The sequence below is a fragment of the Pseudophryne corroboree genome, chromosome 3 (genome assembly GCF_028390025.1).
Source record: "Pseudophryne corroboree isolate aPseCor3 chromosome 3, aPseCor3.hap2, whole genome shotgun sequence".
Lineage (NCBI taxonomy): Eukaryota > Metazoa > Chordata > Amphibia > Anura > Myobatrachidae > Pseudophryne > Pseudophryne corroboree.
Window position 1 is genome coordinate 112187456 of NC_086446.1, and position 15094 is coordinate 112202549.

The window sequence follows — 15094 nt, forward strand, 5'->3', positions numbered from 1 at the left end:
AAGTTCATCTACAGCAACACCACACTGGATACGCCCAATCTCATCTGATCTTGTTAGCTAAGCAGTGTTGGGCCTGGTTAGTACTTGGATGGGAGACCACCTGGGAATACAAGGTGCTGTAGATATTTTTATACTGCCAACACCGTTCTGTTGATGCATTCCATTTTCAAATGTATTCATTTATGAACCAGTAGTTAGAAGTAGAAAAGTTCAAACAGAAACCACAAAGCTAATCTACAGCCACACCACACTGAATACGCCCAATCTCATCTGATCTTGGAAGCTAAGCAGTGTTGGGCCTGGTTAGTACTTGGATGGGAGACCACCTGGGAATACAAGGTGCTGTAGATATTTTTATACTGCCAACACCGTTCTGTTGATGCATTCCATTTTAAAACGTATTCATTTATGAACCAGTAGTTAGAAGTAGAAAAGTTCTAACAGAAACCAGAAAGTTCATCTACAGCAACACCACACTGGATACGCCCAATCTCATCTGATCTTGGAAGCTAAGCAGTGTTGGGCCTGGTTAGTACTTGGATGGGAGACCACCTGGGAATACAAGGTGCTGTAGATATTTTTATACTGCCAACACCGTTCTGTTGATGCATTCCATTTTCAAACGTATTCATTTATGAACCAGTAGTTAGAAGTAGAAAAGTTCTAACAGAAACCATAAAGCTCATCTACAGCCACACCACACTGAATACGCCCAATCTCATCTGATCTTGGAAGCTAAGCAGTGTTGGGCCTGGTTAGTACTTGGATGGGAGACCACCTGGGAATACGAGGTGCTGTAGATATTTTTATACTACCAACACCATTCTGTTGATGCATTCCATTTTAAAACGTATTCATTTATGAACCAGTAGTTAGAAGTAGAAAAGTTCTAACAGAAACCAGAAAGTTCATCTACAGCAACACCACACTGGATACGCCCAATCTCATCTGATCTTGTTAGCTAAGCAGTGTTGGGCCTGGTTAGTACTTGGATGGGAGACCACCTGGGAATACAAGGTGCTGTAGATATTTTTATACTGCCAACACCGTTCTGTTGATGCATTCCATTTTCAAATGTATTCATTTATGAACCAGTAGTTAGAAGTAGAAAAGTTCAAACAGAAACCACAAAGCTAATCTACAGCCACACCACACTGAATACGCCCAATCTCACCTGATCTTGGAAGCTAAGCAGTGTTGGGCCTGGTTAGTACTTGGATGGGAGACCACCTGGGAATACAAGGTGCTGTAGATATTTTTATACTGCCAACACCGTTCTGTTGATGCATTCCATTTTAAAACGTATTCATTTATGAACCAGTAGTTAGAAGTAGAAAAGTTCTAACAGAAACCAGAAAGTTCATCTACAGCAACACCACACTGGATACGCCCAATCTCATCTGATCTTGGAAGCTAAGCAGTGTTGGGCCTGGTTAGTACTTGGATGGGAGACCACCTGGGAATACAAGGTGCTGTAGATATTTTTATACTGCCAACACCGTTCTGTTGATGCATTCCATTTTCAAATGTATTCATTTATGAACCAGTAGTTAGAAGTAGAAAAGTTCAAACAGAAACCACAAAGCTAATCTACAGCCACACCACACTGAATACGCCCAATCTCATCTGATCTTGGAAGCAAAGCAGTGTTGGGCCTGGTTAGTATTTGGATGGGAGACCACCTGGGAATACAAGGTGCTGTAGATATTTTTATACTGCCAACACCGTTCTGATGATGCATTCCATTTTAAAACGTATTCATTTATGAACCAGTAGTTAGAAGTAGAAAAGTTCTAACAGAAACCAGAAAGTTCATCTACAGCAACACCACACTGGATACGCCCAATCTCATCTGATCTTGGAAGCTAAGCAGTGTTGGGCCTGGTTAGTACTTGGATGGGAGACCACCTGGGAATACAAGGTGCTTTAGATATTTTTATACTGCCAACACCGTTCTGTTGATGCATTCCATTTTCAAACGTATTCATTTATGAACCAGTAGTTAGAAGTAGAAAAGTTCTAACAGAAACCACAAAGCTCATCTACAGCCACACCACACTGAATACGCCCAATCTCATCTGATCTTGGAAGCTAAGCAGTGTTGGGCCTGGTTAGTACTTGGATGGGAGACCACCTGGGAATACAAGGTGCTTTAGATATTTTTATACTGCCAACACCGTTCTGTTGATGCATTCCATTTTCAAACGTATTCATTTATGAACCAGTAGTTAGAAGTAGAAAAGTTCTAACAGAAACCACAAAGCTAATCTACAGCCACACCACACTGGATACGCCCAATCTCATCTGATCTTGGAAGCTAAGCAGTGTTGGGCTTGGTTAGTACTTGGATGGGAGACCACCTGGGAATACAAGGTGCTGTAGATATTTTTATACTGCCAACACCGTTCTGTTGATGCATTCCATTTTCAAACGTATTCATTTATGAACCAGTAGTTAGAAGTAGAAAAGTTCTAACAGAAACCATAAAGCTCATCTACAGCCACACCACACTGAATACGCCCAATCTCATCTGATCTTGGAAGCTAAGCAGTGTTGGGCCTGGTTAGTACTTGGTTGGGAGACCACCTGGGAATACGAGGTGCTGTAGATATTTTTATACTACCAACACCATTCTGTTGATGCATTCCATTTTAAAACGTATTCATTTATGAACCAGTAGTTAGAAGTAGAAAAGTTCTAACAGAAACCAGAAAGTTCATCTACAGCAACACCACACTGGATACGCCCAATCTCATCTGATCTTGTTAGCTAAGCAGTGTTGGGCCTGGTTAGTACTTGGATGGGAGACCACCTGGGAATACAAGGTGCTGTAGATATTTTTATACTGCCAGCACCGTTCTGTTGATGCATTCCATTTTCAAATGTATTCATTTATGAACCAGTAGTTAGAAGTAGAAAAGTTCAAACAGAAACCACAAAGCTAATCTACAGCCACACCACACTGAATACGCCCAATCTCATCTGATCTTGGAAGCAAAGCAGTGTTGGGCCTGGTTAGTTCTTGGATGGGAGACCACCTGGGAATACAAGGTGCTGTAGATATTTTTATACTGCCAACACCGTTCTGTTGATGCATTCCATTTTAAAACGTATTCATTTATGAACCAGTAGTTAGAAGTAGAAAAGTTCTAACAGAAACCGGAAAGTTCATCTACAGCAACACCACACTGGATACGCCCAATCTCATCTAATCTTGGAAGCTAAGCAGTGTTGGGCCTGGTTAGTACTTGGATGGGAGACCACCTGGGAATACAAGGTGCTGTAGATATTTTTATACTGCCAACACCGTTCTGTTGATGCATTCCATTTTCAAACGTATTCATTTATGAACCAGTAGTTAGAAGTAGAAAAGTTCTAACAGAAACCATAAAGCTCATCTACAGCCACACCACACTGAATACGCCCAATCTCATCTGATCTTGGAAGCTAAGCAGTGTTGGGCCTGGTTAGTACTTGGATGGGAGACCACCTGGGAATACGAGGTGCTGTAGATATTTTTATACTACCAACACCATTCTGTTGATGCATTCCATTTTAAAACGTATTCATTTATGAACCAGTAGTTAGAAGTAGAAAAGTTCTAACAGAAACCAGAAAGTTCATCTACAGCAACACCACACAGGATACGCCCAATCTCATCTGATCTTGTTAGCTAAGCAGTGTTGGGCCTGGTTAGTACTTGGATGGGAGACCACCTGGGAATACAAGGTGCTGTAGATATTTTTATACTGCCAACACCGTTCTGTTGATGCATTCCATTTTCAAATGTATTCATTTATGAACCAGTAGTTAGAAGTAGAAAAGTTCAAACAGAAACCACAAAGCTAATCTACAGCCACACCACACTGAATACGCCCAATCTCATCTGATCTTGGAAGCTAAGCAGTGTTGGGCCTGGTTAGTACTTGGATGGGAGACCACCTGGGAATACAAGGTGCTGTAGATATTTTTATACTGCCAACACCGTTCTGTTGATGCATTCCATTTTAAAACGTATTCATTTATGAACCAGTAGTTAGAAGTAGAAAAGTTCTAACAGAAACCAGAAAGTTCATCTACAGCAACACCACACTGGATACGCCCAATCTCATCTGATCTTGGAAGCTAAGCAGTGTTGGGCCTGGTTAGTACTTGGATGGGAGACCACCTGGGAATACAAGGTGCTGTAGATATTTTTATACTGCCAACACCGTTCTGTTGATGCATTCCATTTTCAAACGTATTCATTTATGAACCAGTAGTTAGAAGTAGAAAAGTTCTAACAGAAACCACAAAGCTCATCTACAGCCACACCACACTGAATACGCCCAATCTCATCTGATCTTGGAAGTTAAGCAGTGTTGGGCCTGGTTAGTACTTGGATGGGAGACCACCTGGGAATACAAGGTGCTGTAGATATGTTTATACTACCAACACCGTTCTGTTGATGCATTCCATTTTAAAACGTATTCATTTATGAACCAGTAGTTAGAAGTAGAAAAGTTCTAACAGAAACCAGAAAGTTCATCTACAGCAACACCACACTGGATACGCCCAATCTCATCTGATCTTGTTAGCTAAGCAGTGTTGGGCCTGGTTAGTACTTGGATGGGAGACCACCTGGGAATACAAGGTGCTGTAGATATTTTTATACTGCCAACACCGTTCTGTTGATGCATTCCATTTTCAAATGTATTCATTTATGAACCAGTAGTTAGAAGTAGAAAAGTTCAAACAAAAACCACAAAGCTAATCTACAGCCACACCACACTGGATACGCCCAATCTCATCTGATCTTGGAAGCTAAGCAGTGTTGGGCCTGGTTAGTACTTGGATGGGAGACCACCTGGGAATACAAGGTGCTGTAGATATTTTTATACTGCCAACACCGTTCTGTTGATGCATTCCATTTTAAAACGTATTCATTTATGAACCAGTAGTTAGAAGTAGAAAAGTTCTAACAGAAACCATAAAGCTCATCTACAGTCACACCACACTGAATACGCCCAATCTCATCTGATCTTGGAAGCTAAGCAGTGTTGGGCCTGGTTAGTACTTGGATGGGAGACCACCTGGGAATACGAGGTGCTGTAGATATTTTTATACTACCAACACCATTCTGTTGATGCATTCCATTTTAAAACGTATTCATTTATGAACCAGTAGTTAGAAGTAGAAAAGTTCTAACAGAAACCAGAAAGTTCATCTACAGCAACACCACACTGGATACGCCCAATCTCATCTGATCTTGTTAGCTAAGCAGTGTTGGGCCTGGTTAGTACTTGGATGGGAGACCACCTGGGAATACAAGGTGCTGTAGATATTTTTATACTGCCAACACCGTTCTGTTGATGCATTCCATTTTAAAACGTATTCATTTATGAACCAGTAGTTAGAAGTAGAAAAGTTCTAACAGAAACCAGAAAGTTTATCTACAGCAACACCACACTGGATACGCCCAATCTCATCTGATCTTGGAAGTTAAGCAGTGTTGGGCCTGGTTAGTACTTGGATGGGAGACCACCTGGGAATACAAGGTGCTGTAGATATTTTTATACTGCCAACACCGTTCTGTTGATGCATTCCATTTTAAAACGTATTCATTTATGAACCAGTAGTTAGAAGTAGAAAAGTTCTAACAGAAACCAGAAAGTTCATCTACAGCAACACCACACTGGATACGCCCAATCTCATCTGATCTTGGAAGCTAAGCAGTGTTGGGCCTGGTTAGTACTTGGATGGGAGACCACCTGGGAATACAAGGTGCTGTAGATATTTTTATACTGCCAACACCGTTCTGTTGATGCATTCCATTTTCAAACGTATTCATTTATGAACCAGTAGTTAGAAGTAGAAAAGTTCTAACAGAAACCACAAAGCTCATCTACAGCCACACCACACTGAATACGCCCAATCTCATCTGATCTTGGAAGTTAAGCAGTGTTGGGCCTGGTTAGTACTTGGATGGGAGACCACCTGGGAATACGAGGTGCTGTAGATATTTTTATACTGCCAACACCGTTCTGTTGATGCATTCCATTTTCAAATGTATTCATTTATGAACCAGTAGTTAGAAGTAGAAAAGTTCAAACAAAAACCACAAAGCTAATCTACAGCCACACCACACTGGATACGCCCAATCTCATCTGATCTTGGAAGCTAAGCAGTGTTGGGCCTAGTTAGTACTTGGATGGGAGACCACCTGGGAATACAAGGTGCTGTAGATATTTTTATACTGCCAACACCGTTCTGTTGATGCATTCCACTTTAAAACGTATTCATTTATGAACCAGTAGTTAGAAGTAGAAAAGTTCTAACAGAAACCATAAAGCTCATCTACAGCCACACCACACTGAATACGCCCAATCTCATCTGATCTTGGAAGCTAAGCAGTGTTGGGCCTGGTTAGTACTTGGATGGGAGACCACCTGGGAATACGAGGTGCTGTAGATATTTTTATACTACCAACACCATTCTGTTGATGCATTCCATTTTAAAACGTATTCATTTATGAACCAGTAGTTAGAAGTAGAAAAGTTCTAACAGAAACCATAAAGCTCATCTACAGCCACACCACACTGAATACGCCCAATCTCATCTGATCTTGGAAGCTAAGCAGTGTTGGGCCTGGTTAGTACTTGGATGGGAGACCACCTGGGAATACAAGGTGCTGTAGATATTTTTATACTGCCAACACCGTTCTGTTGATGCATTCCATTTTCAAATGTCTTCATTTATGAACCAGTAGTTAGAAGTAGAAAAGTTCAAACAGAAACCACAAAGCTAATCTACAGCCACACCACACTGAATACGCCCAATCTCATCTGATCTTGGAAGCTAAGCAGTGTTGGGCCTGGTTAGTACTTGGATGGGAGACCACCTGGGAATACAAGGTGCTGTAGATATTTTTATACTGCCAACACCGTTCTGTTGATGCATTCCATTTTAAAACGTATTCATTTATGAACCAGTAGTTAGAAGTAGAAAAGTTCTAACAGAAACCAGAAAGTTCATCTACAGCAACACCACACTGGATACGCCCAATCTCATCTGATCTTGGAAGCTAAGCAGTGTTGGGCCTGGTTAGTACTTGGATGGGAGACCACCTGGGAATACAAGGTGCTGTAGATATTTTTATACTGCCAACACCGTTCTGTTGATGCATTCCATTTTCAAACGTATTCATTTATGAACCAGTAGTTAGAAGTAGAAAAGTTCTAACAGAAACCACAAAGCTCATATACAGCCACACCACACTGAGTACGCCCAATCTCATCTGATCTTGGAAGTTAAGCAGTGTTGGGCCTGGTTAGTACTTGGATGGGAGACCACCTGGGAATACAAGGTGCTGTAGATATTTTTATACTACCAACACCGTTCTGTTGATGCATTCTATTTTAAAACGTATTCATTTATGAACCAGTAGTTAGAAGTAGAAAAGTTCTAACAGAAACCATAAAGCTCATCTACAGTCACACCACACTGAATACGCCCAATCTCATCTGATCTTGGAAGCTAAGCAGTGTTGGGCCTGGTTAGTACTTGGATGGGAGACCACCTGGGAATACGAGGTGCTGTAGATATTTTTATACTACCAACACCATTCTGTTGATGCATTCCATTTTAAAACGTATTCATTTATGAACCAGTAGTTAGAAGTAGAAAAGTTCTAACAGAAACCAGAAAGTTCATCTACAGCAACACCACACTGGATACGCCCAATCTCATCTGATCTTGTTAGCTAAGCAGTGTTGGGCCTGGTTAGTACTTGGATGGGAGACCACCTGGGAATACAAGGTGCTGTAGATATTTTTATACTGCCAACACCGTTCTGTTGATGCATTCCATTTTAAAACGTATTCATTTATGAACCAGTAGTTAGAAGTAGAAAAGTTCTAACAGAAACCAGAAAGTTTATCTACAGCAACACCACACTGGATACGCCCAATCTCATCTGATCTTGGAAGTTAAGCAGTGTTGGGCCTGGTTAGTACTTGGATGGGAGACCACCTGGGAATACAAGGTGCTGTAGATATTTTTATACTGCCAACACCGTTCTGTTGATGCATTCCATTTTAAAACGTATTCATTTATGAACCAGTAGTTAGAAGTAGAAAAGTTCTAACAGAAACCAGAAAGTTCATCTACAGCAACACCACACTGGATACGCCCAATCTCATCTGATCTTGGAAGCTAAGCAGTGTTGGGCCTGGTTAGTACTTGGATGGGAGACCACCTGGGAATACAAGGTGCTGTAGATATTTTTATACTGCCAACACCGTTCTGTTGATGCATTCCATTTTCAAACGTATTCATTTATGAACCAGTAGTTAGAAGTAGAAAAGTTCTAACAGAAACCACAAAGCTCATCTACAGCCACACCACACTGAATACGCCCAATCTCATCTGATCTTGGAAGTTAAGCAGTGTTGGGCCTGGTTAGTACTTGGATGGGAGACCACCTGGGAATACGAGGTGCTGTAGATATTTTTATACTGCCAACACCGTTCTGTTGATGCATTCCATTTTCAAATGTATTCATTTATGAACCAGTAGTTAGAAGTAGAAAAGTTCAAACAAAAACCACAAAGCTAATCTACAGCCACACCACACTGGATACGCCCAATCTCATCTGATCTTGGAAGCTAAGCAGTGTTGGGCCTGGTTAGTACTTGGATGGGAGACCACCTGGGAATACAAGGTGCTGTAGATATTTTTATACTGCCAACACCGTTCTGTTGATGCATTCCATTTTAAAACGTATTCATTTATGAACCAGTAGTTAGAAGTAGAAAAGTTCTAACAGAAACCATAAAGCTCATCTACAGCCACACCACACTGAATACGCCCAATCTCATCTGATCTTGGAAGCTAAGCAGTGTTGGGCCTGGTTAGTACTTGGATGGGAGACCACCTGGGAATACGAGGTGCTGTAGATATTTTTATACTACCAACACCATTCTGTTGATGCATTCCATTTTAAAACGTATTCATTTATGAACCAGTAGTTAGAAGTAGAAAAGTTCTAACAGAAACCAGAAAGTTCATCTACAGCAACACCACACTGGATACGCCCAATCTCATCTGATCTTGTTAGCTAAGCAGTGTTAGGCCTGGTTAGTACTTGGATGGGAGACCACCTGGGAATACAAGGTGCTGTAGATATTTTTATACTGCCAACACCGTTCTGTTGATGCATTCCATTTTCAAATGTCTTCATTTATGAACCAGTAGTTAGAAGTAGAAAAGTTCAAACAGAAACCACAAAGCTAATCTACAGCCACACCACACTGAATACGCCCAATCTCATCTGATCTTGGAAGCTAAGCAGTGTTGGGCCTGGTTAGTACTTGGATGGGAGACCACCTGGGAATACAAGGTGCTGTAGATATTTTTATACTGCCAACACCGTTCTGTTGATGCATTCCATTTTAAAACGTATTCATTTATGAACCAGTAGTTAGAAGTAGAAAAGTTCTAACAGAAACCAGAAAGTTCATCTACAGCAACACCACACTGGATACGCCCAATCTCATCTGATCTTGGAAGCTAAGCAGTGTTGGGCCTGGTTAGTACTTGGATGGGAGACCACCTGGGAATACAAGGTGCTGTAGATATTTTTATACTGCCAACACCGTTCTGTTGATGCATTCCATTTTCAAACGTATTCATTTATGAACCAGTAGTTAGAAGTAGAAAAGTTCTAACAGAAACCACAAAGCTCATCTACAGCCACACCACACTGAGTACGCCCAATCTCATCTGATCTTGGAAGTTAAGCAGTGTTGGGCCTGGTTAGTACTTGGATGGGAGACCACCTGGGAATACAAGGTGCTGTAGATATTTTTATACTACCAACACCGTTCTGTTGATGCATTCTATTTTAAAACGTATTCATTTATGAACCAGTAGTTAGAAGTAGAAAAGTTCTAACAGAAACCATAAAGCTCATCTACAGTCACACCACACTGAATACGCCCAGTCTCATCTGATCTTGGAAGCTAAGCAGTGTTGGGCCTGGTTAGTACTTGGATGGGAGACCACCTGGGAATACGAGGTGCTGTAGATATTTTTATACTACCAACACCATTCTGTTGATGCATTCCATTTTAAAACGTATTCATTTATGAACCAGTAGTTAGAAGTAGAAAAGTTCTAACAGAAACCAGAAAGTTCATCTACAGCAACACCACACTGGATACGCCCAATCTCATCTGATCTTGTTAGCTAAGCAGTGTTGGGCCTGGTTAGTACTTGGATGGGAGACCACCTGGGAATACAAGGTGCTGTAGATATTTTTATACTGCCAACACCGTTCTGTTGATGCATTCCATTTTAAAACGTATTCATTTATGAACCAGTAGTTAGAAGTAGAAAAGTTCTAACAGAAACCAGAAAGTTTATCTACAGCAACACCACACTGGATACGCCCAATCTCATCTGATCTTGGAAGTTAAGCAGTGTTGGGCCTGGTTAGTACTTGGATGGGAGACCACCTGGGAATACAAGGTGCTGTAGATATTTTTATACTGCCAACACCGTTCTGTTGATGCATTCCATTTTAAAACGTATTCATTTATGAACCAGTAGTTAGAAGTAGAAAAGTTCTAACAGAAACCAGAAAGTTCATCTACAGCAACACCACACTGGATACGCCCAATCTCATCTGATCTTGGAAGCTAAGCAGTGTTGGGCCTGGTTAGTACTTGGATGGGAGACCACCTGGGAATACAAGGTGCTGTAGATATTTTTATACTGCCAACACCGTTCTGTTGATGCATTCCATTTTCAAACGTATTCATTTATGAACCAGTAGTTAGAAGTAGAAAAGTTCTAACAGAAACCACAAAGCTCATCTACAGCCACACCACACTGAATACGCCCAATCTCATCTGATCTTGGAAGTTAAGCAGTGTTGGGCCTGGTTAGTACTTGGATGGGAGACCACCTGGGAATACGAGGTGCTGTAGATATTTTTATACTGCCAACACCGTTCTGTTGATGCATTCCATTTTCAAATGTATTCATTTATGAACCAGTAGTTAGAAGTAGAAAAGTTCAAACAAAAACCACAAAGCTAATCTACAGCCACACCACACTGGATACGCTTAATCTCATCTGATCTTGGAAGCTAAGCAGTGTTGGGCCTGGTTAGTACTTGGATGGGAGACCACCTGGGAATACAAGGTGCTGTAGATATTTTTATACTGCCAACACCGTTCTGTTGATGCATTCCATTTTCAAACGTATTCATTTATGAACCAGTAGTTAGAAGTAGAAAAGTTCTAACAGAAACCATAAAGCTCATCTACAGCCACACCACACTGAATACGCCCAATCTCATCTGATCTTGGAAGCTAAGCAGTGTTGGGCCTGGTTAGTTCTTGGATGGGAGACCACCTGGGAATACGAGGTGCTGTAGATATTTTTATACTACCAACACCATTCTGTTGATGCATTCCATTTTAAAACATATTCATTTATGAACCAGTAGTTAGAAGTAGAAAAGTTCTAACAGAAACCGGAAAGTTCATCTACAGCAACACCACACTGGATACGCCCAATCTCATCTGATCTTGTTAGCTAAGTAGTGTTGGGCCTGGTTAGTACTTGGATGGGAGACCACCTGGGAATACAAGGTGCTGTAGATATTTTTATACTGCCAACACCGTTCTGTTGATGCATTCCATTTTCAAATGTATTCATTTATGAACCAGTAGTTAGAAGTAGAAAAGTTCAAACAGAAACCACAAAGCTAATCTACAGCCACACCACACTGAATACGCCCAATCTCATCTGATCTTGGAAGCTAAGCAGTGTTGGGCCTGGTTAGTACTTGGATGGGAGACCACCTGGGAATACAAGGTGCTGTAGATATTTTTATACTGCCAACACCGTTCTGTTGATGCATTCCATTTTAAAACGTATTCATTTATGAACCAGTAGTTAGAAGTAGAAAAGTTCTAACAGAAACCAGAAAGTTCATCTACAGCAACACCACACTGGATACGCCCAATCTCATCTGATCTTGGAAGCTAAGCAGTGTTGGGCCTGGTTAGTACTTGGATGGGAGACCACCTGGGAATACAAGGTGCTGTAGATATTTTTATACTGCCAACACCGTTCTGTTGATGCATTCCATTTTCAAACGTATTCATTTATGAACCAGTAGTTAGAAGTAGAAAAGTTCTAACAGAAACCACAAAGCTCATCTACAGCCACACCACACTGAATACGCCCAATCTCATCTGATCTTGGAAGTTAAGCAGTGTTGGGCCTGGTTAGTACTTGGATGGGAGACCACCTGGGAATACGAGGTGCTGTAGATATTTTTATACTGCCAACACCGTTCTGTTGATGCATTCCATTTTCAAATGTATTCATTTATGAACCAGTAGTTAGAAGTAGAAAAGTTCAAACAAAAACCACAAAGCTAATCTACAGCCACACCACACTGGATACGCTTAATCTCATCTGATCTTGGAAGCTAAGCAGTGTTGGGCCTGGTTAGTACTTGGATGGGAGACCACCTGGGAATACAAGGTGCTGTAGATATTTTTATACTGCCAACACCGTTCTGTTGATGCATTCCATTTTCAAACGTATTCATTTATGAACCAGTAGTTAGAAGTAGAAAAGTTCTAACAGAAACCATAAAGCTCATCTACAGCCACACCACACTGAATACGCCCAATCTCATCTGATCTTGGAAGCTAAGCAGTGTTGGGCCTGGTTAGTTCTTGGATGGGAGACCACCTGGGAATACGAGGTGCTGTAGATATTTTTATACTACCAACACCATTCTGTTGATGCATTCCATTTTAAAACGTATTCATTTATGAACCAGTAGTTAGAAGTAGAAAAGTTCTAACAGAAACCGGAAAGTTCATCTACAGCAACACCACACTGGATACGCCCAATCTCATCTGATCTTGTTAGCTAAGTAGTGTTGGGCCTGGTTAGTACTTGGATGGGAGACCACCTGGGAATACAAGGTGCTGTAGATATTTTTATACTGCCAACACCGTTCTGTTGATGCATTCCATTTTCAAATGTATTCATTTATGAACCAGTAGTTAGAAGTAGAAAAGTTCAAACAGAAACCACAAAGCTAATCTACAGCCACACCACACTGAATACGCCCAATCTCATCTGATCTTGGAAGCTAAGCAGTGTTGGGCCTGGTTAGTACTTGGATGGGAGACCACCTGGGAATACAAGGTGCTGTAGATATTTTTATACTGCCAACACCGTTCTGTTGATGCATTCCATTTTAAAACGTTTTCATTTATGAACCAGTAGTTAGAAGTAGAAAAGTTCTAACAGAAACCAGAAAGTTCATCTACAGCAACACCACACTGGATACGCCCAATCTCATCTGATCTTGGAAGCTAAGCAGTGTTGGGCCTGGTTAGTACTTGGATGGGAGACCACCTGGGAATACGAGGTGCTGTAGATATTTTTATACTACCAACACCATTCTGTTGATGCATTCCATTTTAAAACGTATTCATTTATGAACCAGTAGTTAGAAGTAGAAAAGTTCTAACAGAAACCAGAAAGTTCATCTACAGCAACACCACACTGGATACGCCCAATCTCATCTGATCTTGTTAGCTAAGCAGTGTTGGACCTGGTTAGTACTTGGATGGGAGACCACCTGGGAATACAAGGTGCTGTAGATATTTTTATACTGCCAACACCGTTCTGTTGATGCATTCCATTTTCAAATGTATTCATTTATGAACCAGTAGTTAGAAGTAGAAAAGTTCAAACAGAAACCACAAAGCTAATCTACAGCCACACCACACTGAATACGCCCAATCTCATCTGATCTTGGAAGCTAAGCAGTGTTGGGCCTGGTTAGTACTTGGATGGGAGACCACCTGGGAATACAAGGTGCTGTAGATATTTTTATACTGCCAACACCGTTCTGTTGATGCATTCCATTTTAAAACGTATTGATTTATGAACCAGTAGTTAGAAGTAGAAAAGTTCTAACAGAAACCAGAAAGTTCATCTACAGCAACACCACACTGGATACGCCCAATCTCATCTGATCTTGTTAGCTAAGCAGTGTTGGGCCTGGTTAGTACTTGGATGGGAGACCACCTGGGAATACAAGGTGCTGTAGATATTTTTATACTGCCAACACCGTTCTGTTGATGCATTCCATTTTCAAACGTATTCATTTATGAACCAGTAGTTAGAAGTAGAAAAGTTCTAACAGAAACCATAAAGCTCATCTACAGCCACACCACACTGGATACGCCCAATCTCATCTGATCTTGGAAGCTAAGCAGTGTTGGGCCTGGTTAGTACTTGGATGGGAGACCACCTGGGAATACGAGGTGCTGTAGATATTTTTATACTACCAACACCATTCTGTTGATGCATTCCATTTTAAAACATATTCATTTATGAACCAGTAGTTAGAAGTAGAAAAGTTCTAACAGAAACCAGAAAGTTCATCTACAGCAACACCACACTGGATACGCCCAATCTCATCTGATCTTGTTAGCTAAGCAGTGTTGGGCCTGGATAGTACTTGGATGGGAGACCACCTGGGAATACAAGGTGCTGTAGATATTTTTATACTGCCAACACCGTTCTGTTGATGCATTCCGTTTTCAAATGTATTCATTTATGAACCAGTAGTTAGAAGTAGAAAAGTTCAAACAGAAACCACAAAGCTAATCTACAGCCACACCACACTGAATACGCCCAATCTCATCTGATCTTGGAAGCTAAGCAGTGTTGGGCCTGGTTAGTACTTGGATGGGAGACCACCTGGGAATACAAGGTGCTGTAGATATATTTATACTGCCAACACCGTTTTGTTGATGCATTCCATTTTAAAACGTATTCATTTATGAACCAGTAGTTAGAAGTAGAAAAGTTCTAACAGAAACCAGAAAGTTCATCTACAGCAACAACACACTGGATACGCCCAATCTCATCTGATCTTGGAAGTTAAGCAGTGTTGGGCCTGGTTAGTACTTGGATGGGAGACCACCTGGGAATACGAGGTGCTGTAGATATTTTTATACTACCAACACCATTCTGTTGATGCATTCCATTTTAAAACGTATTC

The 15094-nt window shown here is 41.0% G+C and overlaps 61 non-coding genes and 6 pseudogenes across 61 annotated transcripts; all 67 read left to right on the plus strand.

Moving 5' to 3' along the window:
* Positions 1-6: 6 nt before the first annotated feature.
* On the plus strand, positions 7-125 carry LOC134886717 (5S ribosomal RNA). Its single transcript, XR_010170793.1, has one exon. It is a non-coding gene; the product is annotated as a 5S ribosomal RNA (ribosomal RNA).
* Positions 126-232: 107 nt separating this feature from the next.
* Positions 233-351, plus strand: LOC135060005 (5S ribosomal RNA). Its single transcript, XR_010246399.1, has one exon. It is a non-coding gene; the product is annotated as a 5S ribosomal RNA (ribosomal RNA).
* Positions 352-458: 107 nt separating this feature from the next.
* LOC135059618 (5S ribosomal RNA) lies at positions 459-577 on the plus strand. The gene has a single exon (XR_010246018.1). It is a non-coding gene; the product is annotated as a 5S ribosomal RNA (ribosomal RNA).
* A 107-nt stretch (positions 578-684) lies between these two features.
* LOC134897868 (5S ribosomal RNA) lies at positions 685-803 on the plus strand. Its single transcript, XR_010172154.1, has one exon. It is a non-coding gene; the product is annotated as a 5S ribosomal RNA (ribosomal RNA).
* A 107-nt stretch (positions 804-910) lies between these two features.
* LOC134886719 (5S ribosomal RNA) lies at positions 911-1029 on the plus strand. Its single transcript, XR_010170795.1, has one exon. It is a non-coding gene; the product is annotated as a 5S ribosomal RNA (ribosomal RNA).
* A 107-nt stretch (positions 1030-1136) lies between these two features.
* LOC135063281 (5S ribosomal RNA) lies at positions 1137-1255 on the plus strand. Its single transcript, XR_010249616.1, has one exon. It is a non-coding gene; the product is annotated as a 5S ribosomal RNA (ribosomal RNA).
* A 107-nt stretch (positions 1256-1362) lies between these two features.
* On the plus strand, positions 1363-1481 carry LOC135059619 (5S ribosomal RNA). Its single transcript, XR_010246019.1, has one exon. It is a non-coding gene; the product is annotated as a 5S ribosomal RNA (ribosomal RNA).
* A 107-nt stretch (positions 1482-1588) lies between these two features.
* Positions 1589-1707, plus strand: LOC135067719 (5S ribosomal RNA). Its single transcript, XR_010253930.1, has one exon. It is a non-coding gene; the product is annotated as a 5S ribosomal RNA (ribosomal RNA).
* Positions 1708-1814: 107 nt separating this feature from the next.
* On the plus strand, positions 1815-1933 carry LOC134884617 (5S ribosomal RNA). Its single transcript, XR_010168759.1, has one exon. It is a non-coding gene; the product is annotated as a 5S ribosomal RNA (ribosomal RNA).
* A 107-nt stretch (positions 1934-2040) lies between these two features.
* Positions 2041-2159, plus strand: LOC135067129 (5S ribosomal RNA). Its single transcript, XR_010253353.1, has one exon. It is a non-coding gene; the product is annotated as a 5S ribosomal RNA (ribosomal RNA).
* A 107-nt stretch (positions 2160-2266) lies between these two features.
* Positions 2267-2385, plus strand: LOC134902167 (5S ribosomal RNA). Its single transcript, XR_010175639.1, has one exon. It is a non-coding gene; the product is annotated as a 5S ribosomal RNA (ribosomal RNA).
* A 107-nt stretch (positions 2386-2492) lies between these two features.
* LOC134901064 (5S ribosomal RNA) lies at positions 2493-2611 on the plus strand. The gene has a single exon (XR_010174560.1). It is a non-coding gene; the product is annotated as a 5S ribosomal RNA (ribosomal RNA).
* A 107-nt stretch (positions 2612-2718) lies between these two features.
* LOC134886720 (5S ribosomal RNA) lies at positions 2719-2837 on the plus strand. Its single transcript, XR_010170796.1, has one exon. It is a non-coding gene; the product is annotated as a 5S ribosomal RNA (ribosomal RNA).
* A 107-nt stretch (positions 2838-2944) lies between these two features.
* Positions 2945-3063, plus strand: LOC135070094 (5S ribosomal RNA). Its single transcript, XR_010256269.1, has one exon. It is a non-coding gene; the product is annotated as a 5S ribosomal RNA (ribosomal RNA).
* A 107-nt stretch (positions 3064-3170) lies between these two features.
* Positions 3171-3289, plus strand: LOC135070763 (5S ribosomal RNA). The gene has a single exon (XR_010256917.1). It is a non-coding gene; the product is annotated as a 5S ribosomal RNA (ribosomal RNA).
* Positions 3290-3396: 107 nt separating this feature from the next.
* On the plus strand, positions 3397-3515 carry LOC134897980 (5S ribosomal RNA). Its single transcript, XR_010172165.1, has one exon. It is a non-coding gene; the product is annotated as a 5S ribosomal RNA (ribosomal RNA).
* A 107-nt stretch (positions 3516-3622) lies between these two features.
* LOC134891348 (5S ribosomal RNA) lies at positions 3623-3741 on the plus strand (annotated as a pseudogene).
* Positions 3742-3848: 107 nt separating this feature from the next.
* LOC135060017 (5S ribosomal RNA) lies at positions 3849-3967 on the plus strand. Its single transcript, XR_010246410.1, has one exon. It is a non-coding gene; the product is annotated as a 5S ribosomal RNA (ribosomal RNA).
* A 107-nt stretch (positions 3968-4074) lies between these two features.
* LOC135059620 (5S ribosomal RNA) lies at positions 4075-4193 on the plus strand. Its single transcript, XR_010246020.1, has one exon. It is a non-coding gene; the product is annotated as a 5S ribosomal RNA (ribosomal RNA).
* Positions 4194-4300: 107 nt separating this feature from the next.
* On the plus strand, positions 4301-4419 carry LOC134890467 (5S ribosomal RNA). The gene has a single exon (XR_010171361.1). It is a non-coding gene; the product is annotated as a 5S ribosomal RNA (ribosomal RNA).
* Positions 4420-4526: 107 nt separating this feature from the next.
* Positions 4527-4645, plus strand: LOC134886721 (5S ribosomal RNA). Its single transcript, XR_010170797.1, has one exon. It is a non-coding gene; the product is annotated as a 5S ribosomal RNA (ribosomal RNA).
* Positions 4646-4752: 107 nt separating this feature from the next.
* Positions 4753-4871, plus strand: LOC135063040 (5S ribosomal RNA). Its single transcript, XR_010249380.1, has one exon. It is a non-coding gene; the product is annotated as a 5S ribosomal RNA (ribosomal RNA).
* Positions 4872-4978: 107 nt separating this feature from the next.
* Positions 4979-5097, plus strand: LOC134900682 (5S ribosomal RNA). Its single transcript, XR_010174191.1, has one exon. It is a non-coding gene; the product is annotated as a 5S ribosomal RNA (ribosomal RNA).
* A 107-nt stretch (positions 5098-5204) lies between these two features.
* Positions 5205-5323, plus strand: LOC134886722 (5S ribosomal RNA). Its single transcript, XR_010170798.1, has one exon. It is a non-coding gene; the product is annotated as a 5S ribosomal RNA (ribosomal RNA).
* Positions 5324-5430: 107 nt separating this feature from the next.
* Positions 5431-5549, plus strand: LOC134901333 (5S ribosomal RNA). Its single transcript, XR_010174822.1, has one exon. It is a non-coding gene; the product is annotated as a 5S ribosomal RNA (ribosomal RNA).
* Positions 5550-5656: 107 nt separating this feature from the next.
* LOC135059621 (5S ribosomal RNA) lies at positions 5657-5775 on the plus strand. Its single transcript, XR_010246021.1, has one exon. It is a non-coding gene; the product is annotated as a 5S ribosomal RNA (ribosomal RNA).
* Positions 5776-5882: 107 nt separating this feature from the next.
* On the plus strand, positions 5883-6001 carry LOC134901168 (5S ribosomal RNA). Its single transcript, XR_010174661.1, has one exon. It is a non-coding gene; the product is annotated as a 5S ribosomal RNA (ribosomal RNA).
* A 107-nt stretch (positions 6002-6108) lies between these two features.
* On the plus strand, positions 6109-6227 carry LOC134900762 (5S ribosomal RNA). The gene has a single exon (XR_010174266.1). It is a non-coding gene; the product is annotated as a 5S ribosomal RNA (ribosomal RNA).
* A 107-nt stretch (positions 6228-6334) lies between these two features.
* On the plus strand, positions 6335-6453 carry LOC134898094 (5S ribosomal RNA). Its single transcript, XR_010172176.1, has one exon. It is a non-coding gene; the product is annotated as a 5S ribosomal RNA (ribosomal RNA).
* Positions 6454-6560: 107 nt separating this feature from the next.
* LOC135060028 (5S ribosomal RNA) lies at positions 6561-6679 on the plus strand. Its single transcript, XR_010246421.1, has one exon. It is a non-coding gene; the product is annotated as a 5S ribosomal RNA (ribosomal RNA).
* Positions 6680-6786: 107 nt separating this feature from the next.
* Positions 6787-6905, plus strand: LOC135060041 (5S ribosomal RNA). Its single transcript, XR_010246433.1, has one exon. It is a non-coding gene; the product is annotated as a 5S ribosomal RNA (ribosomal RNA).
* A 107-nt stretch (positions 6906-7012) lies between these two features.
* LOC135059622 (5S ribosomal RNA) lies at positions 7013-7131 on the plus strand. The gene has a single exon (XR_010246022.1). It is a non-coding gene; the product is annotated as a 5S ribosomal RNA (ribosomal RNA).
* Positions 7132-7238: 107 nt separating this feature from the next.
* LOC135064071 (5S ribosomal RNA) lies at positions 7239-7357 on the plus strand. The gene has a single exon (XR_010250388.1). It is a non-coding gene; the product is annotated as a 5S ribosomal RNA (ribosomal RNA).
* Positions 7358-7464: 107 nt separating this feature from the next.
* Positions 7465-7583, plus strand: LOC134900683 (5S ribosomal RNA). Its single transcript, XR_010174192.1, has one exon. It is a non-coding gene; the product is annotated as a 5S ribosomal RNA (ribosomal RNA).
* Positions 7584-7690: 107 nt separating this feature from the next.
* LOC134886723 (5S ribosomal RNA) lies at positions 7691-7809 on the plus strand. The gene has a single exon (XR_010170799.1). It is a non-coding gene; the product is annotated as a 5S ribosomal RNA (ribosomal RNA).
* A 107-nt stretch (positions 7810-7916) lies between these two features.
* LOC134901336 (5S ribosomal RNA) lies at positions 7917-8035 on the plus strand. Its single transcript, XR_010174824.1, has one exon. It is a non-coding gene; the product is annotated as a 5S ribosomal RNA (ribosomal RNA).
* A 107-nt stretch (positions 8036-8142) lies between these two features.
* On the plus strand, positions 8143-8261 carry LOC135059623 (5S ribosomal RNA). The gene has a single exon (XR_010246023.1). It is a non-coding gene; the product is annotated as a 5S ribosomal RNA (ribosomal RNA).
* Positions 8262-8368: 107 nt separating this feature from the next.
* Positions 8369-8487, plus strand: LOC134901282 (5S ribosomal RNA). Its single transcript, XR_010174773.1, has one exon. It is a non-coding gene; the product is annotated as a 5S ribosomal RNA (ribosomal RNA).
* Positions 8488-8594: 107 nt separating this feature from the next.
* On the plus strand, positions 8595-8713 carry LOC135063051 (5S ribosomal RNA). The gene has a single exon (XR_010249391.1). It is a non-coding gene; the product is annotated as a 5S ribosomal RNA (ribosomal RNA).
* A 107-nt stretch (positions 8714-8820) lies between these two features.
* On the plus strand, positions 8821-8939 carry LOC134898210 (5S ribosomal RNA). The gene has a single exon (XR_010172189.1). It is a non-coding gene; the product is annotated as a 5S ribosomal RNA (ribosomal RNA).
* Positions 8940-9046: 107 nt separating this feature from the next.
* On the plus strand, positions 9047-9165 carry LOC134891940 (5S ribosomal RNA; annotated as a pseudogene).
* Positions 9166-9272: 107 nt separating this feature from the next.
* On the plus strand, positions 9273-9391 carry LOC135060052 (5S ribosomal RNA). Its single transcript, XR_010246444.1, has one exon. It is a non-coding gene; the product is annotated as a 5S ribosomal RNA (ribosomal RNA).
* A 107-nt stretch (positions 9392-9498) lies between these two features.
* LOC135059624 (5S ribosomal RNA) lies at positions 9499-9617 on the plus strand. Its single transcript, XR_010246024.1, has one exon. It is a non-coding gene; the product is annotated as a 5S ribosomal RNA (ribosomal RNA).
* A 107-nt stretch (positions 9618-9724) lies between these two features.
* Positions 9725-9843, plus strand: LOC134901290 (5S ribosomal RNA). Its single transcript, XR_010174780.1, has one exon. It is a non-coding gene; the product is annotated as a 5S ribosomal RNA (ribosomal RNA).
* Positions 9844-9950: 107 nt separating this feature from the next.
* On the plus strand, positions 9951-10069 carry LOC135061292 (5S ribosomal RNA). Its single transcript, XR_010247678.1, has one exon. It is a non-coding gene; the product is annotated as a 5S ribosomal RNA (ribosomal RNA).
* A 107-nt stretch (positions 10070-10176) lies between these two features.
* Positions 10177-10295, plus strand: LOC134886724 (5S ribosomal RNA). Its single transcript, XR_010170800.1, has one exon. It is a non-coding gene; the product is annotated as a 5S ribosomal RNA (ribosomal RNA).
* A 107-nt stretch (positions 10296-10402) lies between these two features.
* Positions 10403-10521, plus strand: LOC134901337 (5S ribosomal RNA). Its single transcript, XR_010174825.1, has one exon. It is a non-coding gene; the product is annotated as a 5S ribosomal RNA (ribosomal RNA).
* Positions 10522-10628: 107 nt separating this feature from the next.
* On the plus strand, positions 10629-10747 carry LOC135059626 (5S ribosomal RNA). The gene has a single exon (XR_010246026.1). It is a non-coding gene; the product is annotated as a 5S ribosomal RNA (ribosomal RNA).
* A 107-nt stretch (positions 10748-10854) lies between these two features.
* LOC134901397 (5S ribosomal RNA) lies at positions 10855-10973 on the plus strand. The gene has a single exon (XR_010174889.1). It is a non-coding gene; the product is annotated as a 5S ribosomal RNA (ribosomal RNA).
* Positions 10974-11080: 107 nt separating this feature from the next.
* LOC135065618 (5S ribosomal RNA) lies at positions 11081-11199 on the plus strand. The gene has a single exon (XR_010251894.1). It is a non-coding gene; the product is annotated as a 5S ribosomal RNA (ribosomal RNA).
* A 107-nt stretch (positions 11200-11306) lies between these two features.
* Positions 11307-11425, plus strand: LOC135062715 (5S ribosomal RNA). The gene has a single exon (XR_010249062.1). It is a non-coding gene; the product is annotated as a 5S ribosomal RNA (ribosomal RNA).
* A 107-nt stretch (positions 11426-11532) lies between these two features.
* Positions 11533-11651, plus strand: LOC134890350 (5S ribosomal RNA; annotated as a pseudogene).
* Positions 11652-11758: 107 nt separating this feature from the next.
* On the plus strand, positions 11759-11877 carry LOC135060065 (5S ribosomal RNA). The gene has a single exon (XR_010246455.1). It is a non-coding gene; the product is annotated as a 5S ribosomal RNA (ribosomal RNA).
* Positions 11878-11984: 107 nt separating this feature from the next.
* Positions 11985-12103, plus strand: LOC135059627 (5S ribosomal RNA). Its single transcript, XR_010246027.1, has one exon. It is a non-coding gene; the product is annotated as a 5S ribosomal RNA (ribosomal RNA).
* Positions 12104-12210: 107 nt separating this feature from the next.
* LOC134901512 (5S ribosomal RNA) lies at positions 12211-12329 on the plus strand. Its single transcript, XR_010175002.1, has one exon. It is a non-coding gene; the product is annotated as a 5S ribosomal RNA (ribosomal RNA).
* Positions 12330-12436: 107 nt separating this feature from the next.
* Positions 12437-12555, plus strand: LOC135065620 (5S ribosomal RNA). Its single transcript, XR_010251896.1, has one exon. It is a non-coding gene; the product is annotated as a 5S ribosomal RNA (ribosomal RNA).
* A 107-nt stretch (positions 12556-12662) lies between these two features.
* Positions 12663-12781, plus strand: LOC135062716 (5S ribosomal RNA). Its single transcript, XR_010249063.1, has one exon. It is a non-coding gene; the product is annotated as a 5S ribosomal RNA (ribosomal RNA).
* A 107-nt stretch (positions 12782-12888) lies between these two features.
* Positions 12889-13007, plus strand: LOC134890351 (5S ribosomal RNA; annotated as a pseudogene).
* A 107-nt stretch (positions 13008-13114) lies between these two features.
* On the plus strand, positions 13115-13233 carry LOC135060076 (5S ribosomal RNA). Its single transcript, XR_010246466.1, has one exon. It is a non-coding gene; the product is annotated as a 5S ribosomal RNA (ribosomal RNA).
* Positions 13234-13340: 107 nt separating this feature from the next.
* LOC134901650 (5S ribosomal RNA) lies at positions 13341-13459 on the plus strand. Its single transcript, XR_010175137.1, has one exon. It is a non-coding gene; the product is annotated as a 5S ribosomal RNA (ribosomal RNA).
* Positions 13460-13566: 107 nt separating this feature from the next.
* Positions 13567-13685, plus strand: LOC134889888 (5S ribosomal RNA; annotated as a pseudogene).
* A 107-nt stretch (positions 13686-13792) lies between these two features.
* On the plus strand, positions 13793-13911 carry LOC135060087 (5S ribosomal RNA). Its single transcript, XR_010246477.1, has one exon. It is a non-coding gene; the product is annotated as a 5S ribosomal RNA (ribosomal RNA).
* Positions 13912-14018: 107 nt separating this feature from the next.
* Positions 14019-14137, plus strand: LOC134886725 (5S ribosomal RNA). The gene has a single exon (XR_010170801.1). It is a non-coding gene; the product is annotated as a 5S ribosomal RNA (ribosomal RNA).
* Positions 14138-14244: 107 nt separating this feature from the next.
* Positions 14245-14363, plus strand: LOC134900433 (5S ribosomal RNA). The gene has a single exon (XR_010173944.1). It is a non-coding gene; the product is annotated as a 5S ribosomal RNA (ribosomal RNA).
* Positions 14364-14470: 107 nt separating this feature from the next.
* LOC134887472 (5S ribosomal RNA) lies at positions 14471-14589 on the plus strand (annotated as a pseudogene).
* Positions 14590-14696: 107 nt separating this feature from the next.
* LOC135060099 (5S ribosomal RNA) lies at positions 14697-14815 on the plus strand. Its single transcript, XR_010246489.1, has one exon. It is a non-coding gene; the product is annotated as a 5S ribosomal RNA (ribosomal RNA).
* Positions 14816-14922: 107 nt separating this feature from the next.
* LOC135067238 (5S ribosomal RNA) lies at positions 14923-15041 on the plus strand. The gene has a single exon (XR_010253458.1). It is a non-coding gene; the product is annotated as a 5S ribosomal RNA (ribosomal RNA).
* Positions 15042-15094: the final 53 nt, after the last annotated feature.